This window comes from Bos taurus, chromosome 20 (assembly GCF_002263795.3).
Source record: "Bos taurus isolate L1 Dominette 01449 registration number 42190680 breed Hereford chromosome 20, ARS-UCD2.0, whole genome shotgun sequence".
NCBI classification, from domain to species: Eukaryota; Metazoa; Chordata; class Mammalia; order Artiodactyla; family Bovidae; genus Bos; species Bos taurus.
This window is the reverse complement of record NC_037347.1, coordinates 19472456-19491870: the sequence shown is the minus strand read 5'-3', so window position 1 is coordinate 19491870 and position 19415 is coordinate 19472456. Positions and strand designations below refer to the sequence as shown.

The 19415-nt window shown below is 40.4% G+C and overlaps 1 protein-coding gene and 1 long non-coding RNA gene across 8 annotated transcripts in view; one reads left to right on the top strand and one right to left on the bottom strand.

Moving 5' to 3' along the window:
* Nucleotides 1–19415, bottom strand: part of PDE4D (phosphodiesterase 4D) — a 1605399-nt gene that overhangs the window by 825899 nt on the left and 760085 nt on the right. The gene's annotated exons all lie outside the window — the stretch shown is intronic.
* LOC132343215 (uncharacterized) lies at nucleotides 5424–11526 on the top strand. The gene is made up of 4 exons (XR_009491928.1): nucleotides 5424–6262; nucleotides 6823–6998; nucleotides 8304–8475; nucleotides 10765–11526. It is a non-coding gene; the product is annotated as an uncharacterized lncRNA (long non-coding RNA).

Sequence of the window (19415 nt, the reverse complement as noted above, 5' to 3'; positions counted from 1 at the left end):
GGAGCATAGGTGCACGTATGTTTACTTTTGGTAGATACTACTGAACAGTTCTCCAAAGTGATCTTTTCAACTCTGGCCAGCAGTGTGTGAGTCCTAATGCTCTATATTCTTGTCTACATTAGATATTTCCAGTAATTTCAATTTTAGCCATTCTGGTAAAAGTGTAGTAGTATCATATTGAGGTTTTAATTACATTTCACTAGTGAACAGTGGTGACAGTTATTTTTCATAGGGGTTTTGGCAATTAAATTGTAAATAAGTAGCAACTAGTTTTCTGGGAAAAATTATACATAGAGAGTTATTAAAAACTTCTCCATATAAAGTTTGTATTATAAAAAGTGCACAAGAGTCTTTAAATCGTTAATTCCATAAAACCATTTGACTCTCCCAGAATGCATTTATTGATGTTAGTTAAGCTCTTGTAAATGTAATCAAACTAAGGTTGCATGTTCGGACATGACTATTGGTTGATATTTTGGTTTATATTAACAAGACAAAAGTGAAGTAACAAAAATGTATGTTCAGAATTCCACTCATTTGTCAATAACTAGGGTAATTTCTTTGCTATATCAGATAACACTTTAAAAATTCTAGAGGAATGTTTGCTTAATTTTTTATATGTTCTTCACAATGTAATATCTACAGACACTCAACTTTAACCTGCCTGGTTAACATTTTCTCCATTACTCTTTAAGTAGGAGTACTCTTTAAGTATGTTTTAAGTCTCTTTAAACAAGAGATGAAACAATCTGTAATTTGTAGCATTTACTTATTCCCATGATATAAATACCCTCAGTGCAGCCAATTTCAAGCTACAAACATGTCATCACTGAACATGGAGTTGGGAAGAGAAGCTTCTTTACAGTGGCTCATGACTCTATAGTGTTTCTACCATACAGACACAACAGACAAATAGATAATAACAACATGTAGTAAAATATTAGAAAGTGATGAGTTTTGAACATATCTTTGCAGAACATTTGGTCCTGTCCAAAACATTAACAAGACATTTGTTCCACAGCAAAAGGTTTTGGATATTTTATTCTGTCCAAAACATTCATAAGATATTTCATCCATAAGACATCTGGTCCATAAGATAAGTGGTCCACACAAGAAGTCCTTGATATTGGCAGAAGCATCTTATCCTATCTCAGAAGTCAATACAACATTTGGTTCCATGCCAAAAAGTCCTTGATATTTGGTCCTGTCCAAAACCACTTGGCACAGACCAAATACACTCACAGACACTTTGGATAGCTGTAGCATCCTCTCCACCGAAGTGCTATAACTTATGCATTCACTTAAGAAATAGTGAATTACAAGCAATTTTATTCTAGTGATCCTTGAGAATTTTGTGACAATGTATTTAGAGACATGTGGTATTAAAATCAGGGATAAAATACCATGAAATTTAAATCCAATTTGTGAAATAGAATGTGATGACCCAAAGGGATGTTGGGTCAAAACATCCCAAAACCCACACCCTTTTCCCTCTGTGGGTTTATATTTGCCATCTTTACTTCATGCAAGGCTTCTAATACTTTGGGACTTTTACTACTCATTTTGTTTCCTTCCTTCACCAACTGTCCTTTGATTCATGGCCCCTTCCAAACTATGTGCCCCTAGATGATAGTACAAATGAGCTAATGCATTACACCATTCAGAGCAATATGATTCATGTTAGCCAGAAGCTTTTGGAAAAAAAAAAAAAAAGGTCCAAACCTCTTGGAGAAACTATAATGTGAACCTCACACACCAGGATAGAACTCATTCTCCTGTCTCTCAATCTAGAGAACAGTGGTTCTCAGCCTTAGTGGCATATGAGGATCGCCTAGAGACTTTTTTTAAAATTTCAATGTATAGGTCATGCCCTAAACTGAATATGTAAGTATCTCTGGGGGTGGGACCCAGCATCAGCAATTTGTTAAAGCTCCTCAGGTGACTCCGATGTACAGCCAAGTTTGAGAGCAACCCCAGGCTGAGGAACTAAAGAGCCTCTTGATAAAGGTCAAAGAGGAGAATGAAAAAGTTGGCTTAAAACTCAACATTCAAAAAACCAAGATCATGGTACCCAGTCCATCACTTCATGGCAAAGAGATGGGGAAGAAATGGAAACGGTGACAGACTTTATTTTCTTGGGCTTCAAAATCACTGCAGACAGTGACTTCAGCCATGAAATTAAAAGATGCTTGCTCCTTGCAAGAAAAGCAATGACAAACCTAGGCAGTGTATTAAAAAGCAGAGACATCACATTGCCAACAAAGGTCCATATAATCAAGGCTATGGTTTTTCTAGTAGTCATGTATGGATGTGAGAGTTGGACCATGAAGAAGGCTGAGCACTGAAGAATTGATGCGTTTGAACTGTGGTGCTCGAGAAGACCCTTGAGAGTCCCTTGGACTGCAAGGAGATCCAACCAGTCCATCCTAAAGGAAATAAACCCTGAATATTCATTGGCAGGACTGATGCTGAGGCTCCAATACTTTTGCCACCTGATGCGAAGAGCCAACTCATTGGAAAAGACACTGATACTGGGAAAGATTGAGGGCATAAGGAGAAGGGGGTGACAAAGAATGAGATGGTTGGATGGCATCACTGACTCAATGGACATGAGTTTGAACAAACTGTGGAAGATGGTGAGGGACAGGGAAGCCTGGCATGCTGCAGTTCATGGGGTTGCAAAGAGTCTGACATGACTAAGCAACTGAACAACAGCCAGGTTGAGAAATACTGGTATTAATATAAAACAGCACCTGCATGTATAAATTAAGGCCACTTCTTCTAATCCATCCTAAGTTAAAGTAAACCTCTGCTTTCTACCTCTGTGAAGAAGCGCTGTCTGTTAATCAAAGATATGTTAGAACATCCTTCTTTCCCCTGGCTATGTAATCTTAGCTGTCCTCCCAAGTCTTCTCTCTCATAAGTCTTCTTTGGTCAGACTCCTACACCAATCTTCAATTCATTTGTAATCTTCTAAAGATTCATGTCATATGAAAGGGAATATATCAGTTTCTGACTACACTGGAGCAGGATGCAAGTCATATGTATTTATTTACAAAGCATAATTTGATACGCGGCTGCATTTAATTGACCCTGGAACAAAGAATGCTCAAACTACCGCACAACTGCACTCATCTCACCCGCTAGTAAAGTAATGCTCAAAATTCTCCAAGCCAGGCTTCAGCAATACGTGAACCGTGAACTTCCTGATGTTCAAGTTGGTTTTAGAAAAGGCAGAGGAACCAGAGATCAAATTGCCAACATCCGCTGGATCATGGAAAAAGAAAGAGTGTTCCAGAAAAGCATTTATTTCTCCTTTGTTGACTATGCCAAAGCCTTTGACTGTGTGGATCACAATAAACTGTGGAAAATTCTGAAAGAGATGGGAATACCAGACCACCTGATCTGCCTCTTGAGAAATTTGTATGCAGTTCAGGAAGCAACAGTTAGAACTGGATATGGAACAACAGACTGGTTCCAAATAGGAAAAGGAGTCCATCAAGGCTGTATATTGTCACCCTGTTTATTTAACTTATATGCAGAGTACGCTGGACTGGAAGAAACACAAGCTGGAATCAAGATTGCCAGGAGAAATATCAATAACCTCAGATAGGCAGATGACACCACTCTTATGGCAGAAAGTGAAGAGGAACTAAAAAGCCTCTTGATGAAAGTGAAAGTGGAGAGTGAAAAAGTTGGCTTAAAGCTCAACATTCAGAAAACAAAGATCATGGCATCTAGTCCCATCACTTCATGGGAAATAGATGGGGAAACAGTGGAAACAGTGTCAGACTTTATTTTCTGGGCTCCAAAATCACTGCAGATGGTGACTGCAGCCATGACATTAAAAGACGCTTACTCCTTGGAAGGAAAGTTATGACCAACCTAGACAGCATATTCAAAAGCAGAGACATGACTTTGCCAACAAAGGTTCGTCTAGTCAAGGCTATGGTTTTTCCTGTGGTCATGTATGGATGTGAGAGTTGGACTGTGAAGAAGGCTGAGCGCCGAAGAGTTGATGCTTTTGAACTGTGGTGTTGGAGAAGACTCTTGAGAGTGCCTTGGACTGCAAGGAGATCCAACCAGTCCATTCTGAAGGAGATCAGCCCTGGGATTTCTTTGGAAGGAATGATGCTAAAGCTGAAACTCCAGTATTTTGGCCACCTCATGCGAAGAGTTGACTCATTGGAAAAGACTCTGATGCCGGGAGGGATTGGGGGCAAGAGGAGAAGGGGACAACAGAGGATGAGATGGCTGGATGGCATCACTGACTCGATGGACTCGAGTCTCAGTGAACTCCGGGAGTTGGTGATGGACAAGGAGGCCTGGCATGCTACAATTCATGGGGTTGCAAAGAGTGGGACACGACTGAGCGACTTATCTGATCTGATCTGATGAGTCAAAAAATGCCAGGCAACTTGCTGGAGTTCACAAATTCCTGACCCAGGATTTGAACAGAACTTATCTATAGGAGAGATAAGTGACAGAAAATCAAGGAAGAATTTCTTCCCTTAACCCATAACTGTCCAGGTGATCAAGGAAATACATTTCCATGATTCCAAGAAACAACTTCCAAAAAAAAAAAAAAAGAGGACTGTTCTTTTAAAATTTATAGCTGTAAATCAAAGTCTTGGAGCATTCTTGGATGAAGAATCAAAGATGAAAGTGAAGGCCAAATGAGATTCTAAATGGACAAAAGGAGACTCAAAATCCCATCAGTTCTTTTTGACTGAAAGAATAAAATAAACAGTAAAGAGTAAAATCTTTCAGGCCCGAACAAAGCTATAATGAAGGGCATAGCATGGAATGGGTTGAAATATACACTTGAAAAATCCGTAGGTAGTACACCAGGGGTCACCTTTTTTATTTGTTAAGCTAATTAACTTTAATGTTTCAAAACATTATTTTTTTAATACCATGTTAATGTCTGAAACTAAGCCCACTTTAAAACAGATGGAACTTTTTGGAAAGTTTTTTGAACTACAAAGACATTCTGGTTTCAAACACCAGTATAATATTACAGTTTGCAATACCATGTAGAAATAAATTAGTTTCCAACTTAATTCTATTTACTTATTTTTGGCTGTGCTGGGTCTTCTTTGCTAAGCACAGGCTTTTTCTAGTTGCCTGGAGTGGGGGCTACTTTCTAATTGTGGTGAGTAGGCTCCTCCTTGGGGTGGCTTCTCTTGTTGGGGAGCATAGGCTCTAGGGCTTCTGCAAGTACAGCACTCAGGCTCAGTACTTGTGGCACACGGGCTTAGTTGCTATGCGGCATGTGGAATCCTCCTGGACCGGGGATCAAACCTGTGTCTCCTGCATTGAAAGATGAAGCCAGGGAAATTCCCTGGTGGTTGTTTCAAGAGCCATGCTTCAGCTGAAATAGTCCTGAGAAGCCATGATGGAAAAGATGCCAACATAACTAAACTTTACATGGGTTTTCTTTTTTAAATTTTGATATGGACCTTCCTATGAAGCTTTCCTTAATTAATAATTATCATGTACTTGACAAAGGCTAGCGACATGTTTCTGCAGTTTCTGAAGAGTTGACTCATTGGAAAAGGCTCTGATGCTGGGAGGGATTGGGGGCAGGAGGAGAAGGGGACGACAGAAGATGAAATGGCTGGATGGCATCACCGACTCGATGGACATGAGTTTGAGTGAACTCCGGGAGTTGGTGATGGACAGGGAGGCCTGGCGTGCTGCAATTCATGGGGTAGCAGAGAGTCAGACATGACTGAGCGACTGAACTGACTGAACTGAACTCTAACATTCTGCTCTGTAAAGAATGTGGTTTGCTTGTGATGCAACTCCTGCAATTGTTGCCAATGACAACGGTTGTTTTCTTGATTAGGTTTCATGTGGTTGGTCAGGTTATGTCATGAGAATTGTATTAAGGAGAAGAATTATGGGTTTATTGAGTGCCAGCTCTATGTAGTGAGAATGGTAGGGTGCAGGGGTGGGAACCAGCAGTGTTTCTTTTGGCAAGAGATCAGAAATGCAGATTTCCTGGGCACTCTACATGAGCTGTGCGACATCAACTGATTTCCCTCTCTCCTACCCTGGAATCTCTTTTCTAGCCTCTGGAAAATTGCCCATGTGGGTTCAGAGAGCAGCATCGATCAGTTCCGCAGCACTCCACATTTCTGTGGCTTCAAGAAACCCTGAACTGCAATCGTCCTCTTCTCCCAGGATGTGTCGCTGAGAATGATCGAAATCAACTGTAATTTTCAACAGATTCTGGACCAGGATTCTGAAAGATAAGGTGGCTATTGAATTATAGTAAATTCAGACTGCAGTCCAATCACTTCCAGCTCTTCTCCTCCCACTGTGGGTTAACAAGTGTTTCCAAAGCCACAGGGGATTGAGAACTCTAAAGCAGCTAATTAACAGTGCTGATCCCCATCACATAAAGCACGTGGGTTCCAGGCAGTAGTAAAACCTCAGCTTCCCCTGGCTAGCAGAATGATGATGGAGCCCTTGGGTTGTATTTGGATATTCTGCTCCCTTCCTGTGGCAGAAAATAACCTTCTCCATAGAGACTTTAGGCCAGAATGGTACTCTGGCGGGGGTGGGGAAACTGCATTGCTGTGACTATGAAAAGGTAAATGAAAATGTCCTCATGTTGAGACTCTGACTCACAACTGGCCTGTTAATGGACAAAGCAGGCCTGAGGCATTCTCTTGACACACTGTCCAATCAAATGAAATATAGGATTGGTGAGATGTTGAGTTTCATAGCTTTGGATCAATTATCTTCCAAAACTCGGGTAGCAGAGGTTCCAATACCCTTTTTCAAGTTTTTCTATTTTCTATCTATTTAAAGGTTTCATCAAGAGACATTGAGGGCCAGTCTAATACTGCTGCTGCTGCTAAGTTGCTTCGGTTGTGTCCGACTCTGTGCGACCCCATAGACGGCAGCCCACCAGGCTCCCCTGTCCCTGGAATTCTCCAGGCAAGAATACTGGAGTGGGTTGCCATTTCCTTCTCCAATGCGTGAAGGTAAAAAGTGAAAGTGAAGTCGTTCAGTCGTGTCTGACTCTTCATGACCCCATGGACTGCAGCCTATCAGGCTCCTCCATCCATGGGATTTTCCAGGCAAGAGTACTGGAGTGGGGTGCCATTGCCTTCTCCAAGTCTAATACTGCTGCTGCTGCTGCTAAGTCACTTCAGTCGTGTCCAACTCTGTAGGACCCCATTGATGGCAGCCCACCAGGCTCTGCCGTCCCTGGGATTCTCCAGGCAAGAACACTGGAGTGGGTTGCCATTTCCTTCTCCAATGCATGAAAGTGAAAAGTCAAAGTGAAGTCGCTCAGTCGTGTCCGACTCTTCGCGACCCGGTGGACTGCAGCCTACCAGGCTCCTCCGTCCACGGGATTTTCCAGGCAAGAGTACTGGAGTGGGGTGCCATTGCCTTCTGCGGAGTCTAATACTGCTCACATGCAAATAAAAAAAGAAATACCAAAAAACTTAACCATTTTCCAAAAACCTTGGACAAGTCGAGATGAACCTGTTTCATTTCACACAGATGAGTCTCATAAGTTAGGTGCTTTACTAATAAAATTGTCTGTCACACTGACAAATAAAAGCCTTATCTCTCCCCTCCAGCCTATAATCCATCCTCCATAATGTTATCAAAAATGTCTTTCTGAGACATGTCATTTTCTTACTTGAATAACCTTGATTTTTTTTTCCTGTTTTATGGTAGATAATCTATACATTTCTTATGCTCCTTATACCCAGGTTCTTACTATCAGACTAACATCTTTGAAACTTCATCTTTGGTTACCAGTAAGGATATTGTATACTCCAATACTATAGTAACAGAAATTCAGTACCCAATATGCCATGTCCTTTCAAGTCTGTTAGTCAACCCACATACTCACACGCCGAAATCTTTGTTCCTTTTAAATGTGTGGCTTACGTGCTACTTGCTTTGGGAACCCACCGTTTTCCTACCAGAGAGTTGAATCATACCTCTTTCACTTTTATTCAGTCCTCTATCACCCATTTCACAAGGATAAGGTCTGGGGTTTACTTTTTTACAACAAATATTTGTTTTGTCCTTAGGATATACCAGGAGGGTAAAAAATGACTTGTTAAAATTAGGTCCTTGAAGTAGACCATATCTGCAGGTTCTTTTAATTCTATAATTCATTTTATATGATATATTTTTAATGAGAAGGGCTTGAAGTGATTACTAGGAAATATGTCAGTTAGCAGCTGATATTACTATTTAGTGACATTTGAAATTACAAGAAAGATTTTGATTTACTCCTTATATATTTATGTTTCTCTTTTATACAGAGATTCTCACTTCAAAAGCTATGGAAGCTCTTCAGACTAACACATAAAATCTGGATCTCTAAGCAACTAAAATTTGGTGTGATGGTAAAAATGTTAGAGATTCATCTTAAAAATGCATATCTAAAAGCCAAAAGTTAAAAATGATGCTAATATATCAAATGACATAATTAAGGTATCAAATTATCTGCAAATTACTAAACAATAAGTTGAGTTAAGAGTATAAAAGAGTAAGATAAAGTATAATATTTGCTTAAAATAATAAGCTACACACATAAAATACCCAATATTCTAAGCAATTGAAAAATGGGCTAATATATTCTAGCATGGTATATCCATAAGATGGAGATTATGGAGGAATTCAAAATGGTGGCTTTGAAGAATGTTTAATGATCCTATAAAAGTGTTCATGGTACAAATAAAGGATGTGGTTTGAAAGATCTAATCAAAGATTTTTTTCAAGGGGGTTAGTGGTTTCTTTGGAGAAAGCTCCTTGTGGAATGGAAAGCATTGGGCACTGGGAGCTTAGTCCAATAACAAACCTCAGCTCTCAGATAGGAGAGCCATTCAGAAGGGAACATGGCGCCTGCTACTTAAATGCATTCCCAGGGACAAATCTTTGGACCTTGGGGAGAGCAGAGAGCTGGAAGGTAAAAGATATTGCATGTAATTCTGTACAATATCAGGAATGAAGGGAGCAAATTTAATGTCAGTGGAGCAGCTGTAGAGGCATGGTCTTGTGGTGTCCACCTGATTCGCTGGGGAGCAGCCAGACCCACTGAGCCTTGGGGATGCAGAGAACTGCCTAGACGGGTAGGGGAGACGTGATGCCAACAAAGGGGGGCTTGTTCTTTTGAGACACCTTAGGGATACTCTGAAATAATAAGATGGGTTGCATAAACAACTACTTTAGCAAATGTGTGGAAAGCTAATGAAATTAAAAATTTTATAGCTAACATAACCTCATTCATAGCCATAGGCTGGTAAGATCTGGAAACATTTAAGGTAAAAATTCCTTTAAAAAAAAAGTATTATATAGGTATTGGAGAAAAAGATTTAGAAGGTTCATTTGTCATAAACACATTATAAGTAATGGTGTGGGTTGTATAAAAAGAAATAAAGTGAAATTAAAAAAGCAACAGAACAAAAAATTCAAAATAAACTTTGGCTTTCACAGTCAAAAGACTCTCACAAGGAGATGATCGTTTCACTGTTATGCCAGCTTGGTTAGGGTTTGCCTGAAGTAGATAACCACAGTTTTCATTGGAACAGGGATGTTGGTGATTCTAGAAATATTTCACGAGAGGATAGATTCCAAAACCAGAATGGCAAGCCTAAAAAAGACGATGCTTAGAGAGGGCATGCCAGTTATTCCCCAAAGTGAAAACAATTTCAAGGAAAAAAAATTAGCAGAAATTTCTTACTCAGAATTGAGAGCGAAAGGTGGGCAGTACAGACAGGCAGACAAACAGATCCTTATAAAGACGGGTTTCTAAATGACCAGAGCTCCCTCGTGACGTATCAGGCTGCCTTGAAAGGCAATACGTGTTAGGTCATTCTACATTCCCAGGAAGAGCTATCAGGTCTGTGATCAAGGCAGTCTCTGTGCTGGGCCAATGATTAGGCTAAAGGATGTCTATGTTCCTTCCAGTTCTAAGATTCAAAATTCTCTGGGTTTTGTTGGCTGAAAACAGCATTACTTGGAATTATTGTAATTTTCTAATCTTCCCTGAAGTCATACAGTTTATTTAATTAGTCATTATCTTTTAAGCTTTATAAGATATAAATCTATTCCTGTTGGGAGTATGAAATATGACACAAGTGGATAGAAGTAATATTTTAATCTAAGGTAAAGTTGAAATCCTTGATTTAGTTCTGTAAATATTCTGGAGTCCAGAATTTGTAGCCAGTGGCTGCATCTTGTCCTGCTCATAAAGGGTTCTGAAATACAGTAGTTTGAGGTCAGTACCCTTATAGAAGTAGCAACAGATCCAGATAACATTTCACAGAGAATCAGAGTTACATTGCTCTGAGCTTAGAGTATACAGAGCTGCAGCTCCAAACATGATTTTGTGCTTTATGAGCTAATGTAATTATTCCATTCAGTATGACCAGTGGAAATTAAAAAGCAGGAAGAGTTCTTTATATGTATATATTTTTTCAGTTGATGGGAGTGCCATTGTAGGGGGGGGTTGGTGGTTGGGAGGGAGGAACTGACTCATTACTGTCTCCTTGATGCCAGAGCCGTGATGAGGCACACTGGACCTCATGGCATTTTCATGCGAACTAGACAGGCATGAGGTCTCTATTCTGTAAATGAGAAAGCTGACAGTCAACCACAGTTTAGTCAAATGAACAGCCCAAATTAAAACACAGCTCTCCTAAATTAAAATTTGTCCTCTTTCAAAACAATGATAATGATAATTAATATTTTTCAATGTTGTGTTTCAATTCTTGTATCCAGGAGCCATTTCTACTATATTCAGAAATTGTTCAAGTGGCCTAAGATCAAGATTCAGATGGAAAGAATCGAGACCAAATGCATCATTTTACCCATTTCAAAACAGTCTGGACTTCATGCAAAAATAAAACCTTTAAAAAACAAGCTCAAAGATTGAGAATAAGAGCACATAAACAGTTTCCCAGTAAAGAAAGCGTGCTCCAAGATCATTGTAGACAGTATGGAAATTTCAAAGGGTAGCAAAAAAGTGCTCTGATGCCCAAAGTGAATAACAGGATGTGTGACTAAAGCTGCTGACCTACGACCAGCGAGCTCACCTCAGAACCCAGGAGCCGCTGACGTGATGTTTCGCTTTCTTTCTCTTTCCTCTTCCTCTCTTTGTCCTCATTTTTTCATTCCACCCTCTGCCTCCGTTCTGTTTCCTCCCCTTCCATACTTTCTGTCCTCCTTTATTGTTTCTTTAATTGACCTTAATACGAAACTCAAGTAATTAAAAATTTGTTAAGTATCCTGCAAATGTCTGTCTACTTCTGTTCTTCATGTTCAGGGCATATAGGTGCAATCTGTTTCTTTCTCTGGTAGTTTGATTGTCACACTGATTCTTCTGAGCCACACTCCACCTACCCTAGAATCGTGTGTGTGCGTGTGTGTGTGTATTGTCAACAGGGAGGCAAAAGCACAATGTCAATACTCTGTAAGAAAGAAAATGTTCCTTACCCCTCCCTGACTCAGGAGTACTTCCTGGTATGCAGGCTCAGAGTACATCCAGCAGCACGGAATGGTCTCCTGCGGCATTTTACAGGAACAACGTCAATAGAAGAATGGCATCCAAGGGGATTCAAATAACCTCTTGTTTAAAATTTTCCTGCCTAAAGGGACTCTATTCTTTGTAACGCACATACAGTCTAAATATGTTATCTTTGGATGGAGAAGTCCGTTGTTAAAAGCCTCAGGAACAAATGCTCTTCTTGATCTTAGCCAAAGGATAAAGAGCTATGAACACAATGCTGGAGTTGATAGTGCTCCCAGCCACACAGAACTACTTTAGAGAACCTGTATATGAATTCTGGATCTTCTTGGCTGATGACATGGAATACTTCACTTAACCTCATGATTTTATGTTTCAGAATGAAAACATTGTGCTTTTAACCCTCAGGGTAACAGGGCAAATGGTGGGGAGATTAAGCACAAGCATCTACCACCTATACATAGAGAATTGGCCCTCAGACTTCTGGGATAATTTTGACTTATTAATATTGTCCATAGTATGCATTTATTGACTTCTTCAAAAATATTCATAGAATGCCATCTCAATACTAATCAGGACCGGGACCTATAATGATTACAAACTTAAATACTGAAATATTAGAAATACAAAATAAGTTCCTGCCCCAAGGCTAAAGCTTTGGGAGAGAGGAGACAGCCGCAGGCTTAGAATTCAACTACTTCTGTCACTTGGTCTCTGAGTGATTTTGGGCAAATCACTTCAGCCTTCTGAACTCTCCCTTTGTGTGTGTGCTCAGTCGCTCAGTCGTGTCCAACTCTTTGGAACCCCATGGACTGTAGCCCACCAGACTCCTCTGTCCATGGGATTATCTTGGCAAGAATACTGGAGTGGGTTGCCATTTCTTCCTCCAGGGGATCTTCCCCACCCAGGATTGAACCTGCCTCTTCTGTTTTTCCTGCATTGGTAGGCAGATTCTTTACCATGAGTAACCTGGGAAGCCCCAAAACTCTCACTTTGCCTTCTACCAAACAGTGATTGCATCCTCCTCCCAAGACATTGTGAGAACAGGTGAGAAAATGTGAGACAAAGTGCCCTGGGTGCTATGACCACACAACAGAGCACTGTAACCAAAGCATTCACACACTCTAGTGCAGGAAGCAATGTGCGGTCCCAGGAAACAATGAGGAAGAATCAAGGGGCTCTTCAAAGAGGCAAATGATGATTTCCCAAAACTGTGTGCTATGGGCTCAGATAAGAGAGAATTTGCGATTGGTGAGGTCACGAAAGGCTTTCTGGGGAGGATAGGTGGCAGAGAAAGGAAACAAAAATGAATTAAGGATGAGCAGCATGCAGATAGGCCTTGGTCCCATGGTAACTAATGTGAAAACTGAGGCTCGGAAATGTTATATGATATGCCTGAGGCCACACTAGAACCAGTAAGTAGCAACATCTACTTTAAAAGCCAGTTTACTCATTTATTTAATTACAATGTTCAGGCACTTGAGATACTTAGCAAGGGGTTCTGTGTGTGTGTGTGTGTGTGTGTGTGTGTGTGTGTGTGTTTCAGGCATAACTTGAATGAGGAAAGCAAGGTCATCATGGAAAAAAAACCCAAAACCTAATAAGCAATGTCCTCTACTTGTAACATATTTGAGGGACTGTGTCTGAGAACTCCAGCTGGATAGAAGCGTGCCCTGTGAAGGAGGAAACAAGGCAGTGCATGTCTACTGGGACCTGGGAGCAATCTCAAGAAGTTTGAACATCTTCCACTATGAAATAAAGTCTCCTCGAAAAGTCTTTCAACAGGAGCGTGATCTAATCAAGATGGTTTGGGGAAGGCTGGTTTGGCATCACATAAAAGAACTGAATGGGTAAGATGCAGAGAACAAAAAAAAGCTGTTGACCTATGGTGATGTGGCTCTGGCTGAGGGTAGAGATCAAAGGAAAGGAACAGAGATGAAGGAAATGCTGGGACAACCGAGTGAATGATGGCAATTGGGAGTTGAAGGAGGTGGCTCTGTTAACAGATGACTGCAGGGACTTCCCTGGTGGTCCAGTGATTAACACTTAGCTTTCCAACACAGAAGGTGGGGGTTCAATCCCTGTTTGGGGAAATAAGATCCACATGTCTCAGGGCCAAAAAAAACTTAAAACATAAAACAGAAGCAATGTTGTAACAAATTGAATAAAGCCTTTAAAAACTGGTCTACATCAAAAAACTTTAAAAACAAAACCAAATCTGTAAGCTTCAAGCTCAGGTGGCCAGAAGGAATGATGGCTATATGAGTAGAAATGGAGACATCTTGAGGCTGCTGATTTTGCAGGAAAGAGAAGCCTGCTGACCAACACAGAGTTCAAGTGACAAGACAGTCAGATGCAATGTCCAAAAAGTAGTCATAGTAAGACAAGCAGTCTGATTACAGACAGTCTCTGTAGGAGTCCAAGATCATATTGTTGGGTGTGCAGGATTTCCATGGAAGAGAGAAACTCAGGGACAAAATGATCAAGAATTACCCCTTGGGAAATACCCAGTGTCCAGCTGTGAATACTGAAAACTTTTATCGATAATGATGACAAAATATTGACTGGAATTTGGGGGTTTTTTTTGCCTTCAGCAAAGCTTGAAAACAGTGGACAAGCATCTAGAGGGACAGAATTGGTCTTCTGACATGTTTATTTCATTCTTACTTGATTGTAGTCAACAACTATCCTCATATAAATCAGAATTTCATGTGGGGCTTGTTTTCTTTCTAACCAAGTGGTGAGATGATACAAAAGTAGCCAACTCTTACCATCTTGAACTTCACTGGCAGTTCAGTTCAGTTGCTCAGCTGTGTCCGACTCTTTGCGACCCCATAAATCGCACCACGCCAGGCCTCCCTGTCCATCACCAACTCCCGAGACTCACGTCCATCAAGTCAGTGATGCCATCCAGCCATCTCATCCTCTGTCGTCCCCTTCTCCTCCTGCCCCTAATCCCTCCCAGCATCAGAGTCTTTTCCAATGAGTCAATTCTTCGCGTGAGGTGGCCAAAGTACTGGAGTTTCAGCTTTAGCATCATTCCTTCCAAAGAAATCCCAGGGCTGATCTCCTTCAGAATGGACTGGTTGGATCTCCTTGCAGTCCAAGGCACTCTCAAGAGTCTTCTCCAACACCACAGTTCAAAAGCATCAACTCTTTGGTGCTCAGCCTTCTTCACAGTCCAACTCTCACATCCATACATGGGCACAGGAAAAACCATAGCCTTGACTAGATGGACCTTTGTTGGCAAAGTAATGTCTCTGCTTTTGAATATACTATCTAGGTTGGTCATAACTTTCCTTCCAAGGAGTTAGCGTCTTTTAATTTCATGGCTGCAGTCACCATCAAAAAGAACCCGAATATGTTCATATTCATATTGGTTTAGGTCAATTGCCAACACAGTTGAGCCTGAGCATCCAGCCTTTAAGGAATGAAGATTCATTCCTAATGGCTCATTATCTAAAAGGACAGAATGGCTTTGAAATGTAGTCTAAGAACCATTAATGGCAAAGAAAAGTTCTACTCAAATGATTAACTACTTGACCAGTTTACTACATGAGGAATGGGGATTCATACTTTCTGAACAACATGTCTGTTCAGCAATTAAGTATGGACGAAGGGGCTTTTTTTTTTCTTCTTGGTGTATAGTTGCTTTACAATGTTCTGATAGTTTCTGCTGCAAAGCAAAGGGAATCAGCCACACGTATACATATATCCCCTTTTTCGGACTTCCTTCTCATTTAGGTAACCACAGAGTATTGAATAGTTCCCTGTGCTATATAGTTAAGTATCATTAGTTATCTATTATATAGTAGTGTATATATGCTAATCCAAATCTCCCATTTCACCCTACCCTTACTCTTTTCCCTCCCTAGGTATCCATACATTTGTTCTCTATGTCTGTGTCTCTAGTTGTGATTTGCAAATAAGTTCATCTATACTATTTTTCTAGATTCCATATATATTCCATTAATATGCGATATTTGTTTTTCTGACCTTCACTTTATATGATAGTCTCTAGGTCCATCCATATCTCTTCAAATGGCACAGTTTCTGAACAAAGGGGCTTTTTTGTATGATTTTTTTTACCTTTACTGGTTTATTCATGCTGTGATAGCAATTACATATTTAAAATGTTGCTACTTAGGTATACAGAGTGAAATCTAATTTAATTCCTATTCCAGCAGACCCTCATGAAAACACAGGAATGTAAACAACTTTGATGTTGTACAGGAAGTTACTATGCAGTATCCAATGTGAGACTCTGCCTGTGTGCTTACACACACACAGATACACACATACAGATACAGATGTTTGCACACACACAGATATACACACACACAGACACACAGAAACGCACACACACATCACTAGCTGTCTCTGTGCTAAGTCTGCAGCTGGCCTCAACTTCCTGTTCAGAATGCTCAAAGAATAATCATATCTGAAGATGAAGGAGAATGAGTCACACTGAGGGAAAATGTCTTCAGTAGAAAGGGGGCATAAATATTTGTCTTCAAGATGCTTGTAAAGAAGGAACAAAAGAGTAATCATTTCACCGAGATGCCATCTGTGCTGCTGGCATAGCCAAGCCAAGTAGCCCCGGGCTTCCCAGGTGGCCTGGAGAAGCAGCCCCTCTCCCCCGCCTCCCTGGTTCTCAGAGCCCCATTTTCGGAGTTTTTCCCTCGGGGCTTATGTTCCACTGACCCATAAATGTTCACTGTAATTATACCAATTTTCCCCTCCACACATGGCTCACCACTCTTCTTGTCTGTCTTTTTAAAAAAAAATATAGTTTTCAAAACAGCATGCTTTACAGCAAAAACCTCTGCTAAAAAGGTACATAATAAAAGTAACAACATAGTTATTTAAGGCATTTAAAACTCTTAGTAATAATATAAATTAAAAATGAATTTATTACACCAAAAAAAAAATCCAAGAATGAATTCAAGTACTTGATGGGTAGAAGGGAAAGAAAAATCAGACAGAGGCTGGTCCAGTGGGCAGCCTGGCTCTTGACCAGCCTGGAGTGGAATCCCTGAGCAGCTGAGTTTTTCTGGAGAAAGGCTACTGAGCTGCCTCGGTCCATACCTAACACCCCTCTGTCCACTGAGAGGCACTCCTGGGTGTCTTTGAGATTTAGTTTCTTCATCTGCAGCAGGAGGCCTCCTGTCCTGAGGGGGTGAGGTTGGGGAGATTAGGTGAGAACAGTGGAAACCTTTGCTATCCATTGTTCTCTGAGAATGTTTTCTATTGGAATTATCTCCTGAAGTCACAGAGGCTAAAGTCAAAGGTCAACCTTCTTTCTCAATAAATATTGACAGGCATAGTTCAATAGGTAGCTCCTTCAATGTCCAACAGAGGTTTCAGTTTCTCTGGAAATCTGTAATAGAGGAGCCTCCATATGTGAAAGTAATAAGAGGCAGCTGGTCTGTCTCTGTGGGTGAAGAGGAAGGGGAAAAATAAGGTCTTAGAAAAGTGGCAAGATGCTGGGAACATCTCCTCCTTGGTGACCCCCACACTGGTCCTACTGAGAGGAGACCTGGGTGGGTGAGATCCTTCATGAGGCATTGTCAACTACAAAACTGTCACTTGCCACGGGCACTTGCCCTCAACCTCTGAGGATCAAATCACGTGCTGCTACAGCTGCTGACCTTCAATGCCCCTTGAAGGGGGTTCAGGCTGGAGATCACGGCTGAGGCACTCTGTGCCCTGGAAAACTGGCAGAACAGGTCTTCAGATAGTTATATATTTTCAGGAGCTGATACTACAAGCTCAATTCTTGCATCTCCTCCTATCTAGGAAAGCTCTTAATCCCTTCACGGTGACATCAGCTCCTCCAGACTAGGGGAACCTTTTGCAAAGATGAGTGCTTAATTGTAAGAACTCCCCCTTCATCAAAATCACATATATATTGACCTACACCCCCTATCTCTTCAGAGAAATTTCTCAGAGCTATCTGAGGGGCTGTCTCCTGGGCTGTAGTCCTCATTTTGTCCCAAATAACTGGCAACTCTCACATTGTGCATTTTTTAAAGTATAGCACTTACCTCTGTGGCTAAAGGGTAGAAGTGGAAAGATGAAGCTCCCTTTCCTAAAGCTTTTATGAAAATGCTGCAACAAGGAAATCTATTAAATACAGGTTGAATATGTACATCTGTTCTGTTAAAATAGGACTCAAATATGACATAAAATATTAGAGTAGATGGCCATAAAAAAAGAATGAAATATTGCCATTTGCAGAAACATAGATGGACCTAGAGATTATCATACTAAATGAAGACAGGAAGACCTATATCATATGATACCACTTACATGTGGAATCTAGAATATGATGCAAATGAACCTATTGACAAAATAGAAACAGACTCACTGACATAGAGGACAGACTGCTCCGCAGTCACCATGGCCCTGCTTATTGTTGCCAAGGAGGAGGGGCGGTGGGGGAGGACTAGACCAGGATGGTTTGGGACTAGCAGATGCAAACTATTATATACAGAATGGACAAAACAATGTCCTACTGTACAGCACAGGGAACTATGCTTAATACCCTACAATAAACCATAATGGAAAGGAATATGAAAAGGAACATATGCATGTGTGTGTATATATATATATATATATAATTTAATTTCTGTATACCAGAAACTAACACAACATTGTAAATCAACTATATTTCAGTTAAAAAAAAAATTAGAGCAGCAACCAACAAATCCAGTCTCCTAGTTCACAGAAGGGAAATTTGTCTCAAGCCACATCACTGGGTAAACACACTGCTGGTACAAGGCTTTACTCCACATACTACTCTGGTTCACAAGCTGATGTTACAGCTTGGATTGCATCTCCCCAAATAAATATATTTTAGTCCTAATCCCTATAGCCTCAGAATGTGACTGTCTTTAGAAATAGGGTCTTTAGAGGTAACCAAGGTAAAGTCATTAGGGTGGGTCCCCATCCAACAGGATCAGTGTCCTCATATGAAGAGATAAGGACAGAGGGAAAAGACAGTCATCCACAACCAAGGAGACAGGCTTGGAACATACTTCCCTAGTACCTTCAGAGGTAACATGGCCCTGCTGACATCTTGAATTCAGACTTCTGGCTTCCACAAATGTGGGACAATATATTTCTGTTGTCCTTGGCCATCTATTTTATGATACTTTGCTATGGCAGCCCTATGAAACTAATACAGCTGCCAATCAGAATTTTAGTCAAATAATAGACTGGGAGGGAGGGAGGGTTTGGTTTCTTGGGAGGCATTTTTATATCACAGGAATCACTTAACATCATAACTTTGAAAAATAAACGCACTTCAAATATTGTCTTCGGTGCAAAGGTCCATAGAAATCCAATTACACAAATTTACAGTCCAGAGAAAGGGAAAAATCAAATTACTATTCATAGAAATTAAAGCAGGGTTTATGACTGGAAAAATCAACAGGGCTATAGTGCCTGTGGAGCAGTGTGACTAAGAACGCAGCCTCAGGTGTCAGGCTGCCTGGGTTTGGGTCTTATCTCTGCCATTTGCTAAGTGTGTAATCTACAGAAAGCTGCAGAGACTCACTGCTTTTTCAATTTCCTCAAGAAGTGTGCTGTGCAGACTCTAAGAGATAGCGAATTTGAAGCCGTCAGGATGGCATTTCACCTATGATGACTATTAACTGAATTTTAGCAATTGTTATGATATTATGATTACTAATGGTAGAGAATTGCTTTCATTTTTTAAAACTATTTAAAAGCTAACACTTTAAAGTTAAAAATGAAAATATATTTTTAGATGAAACTTACTTTATGTTTTATTTTTATTTTTTTGTTTTTTTTATTTTTTGTAATTTATTCCATATCTATTATTCTGGAGCACTTCATTTATTGGAAAGAAATATAAGACTTAGATACCAAATATGAAGAT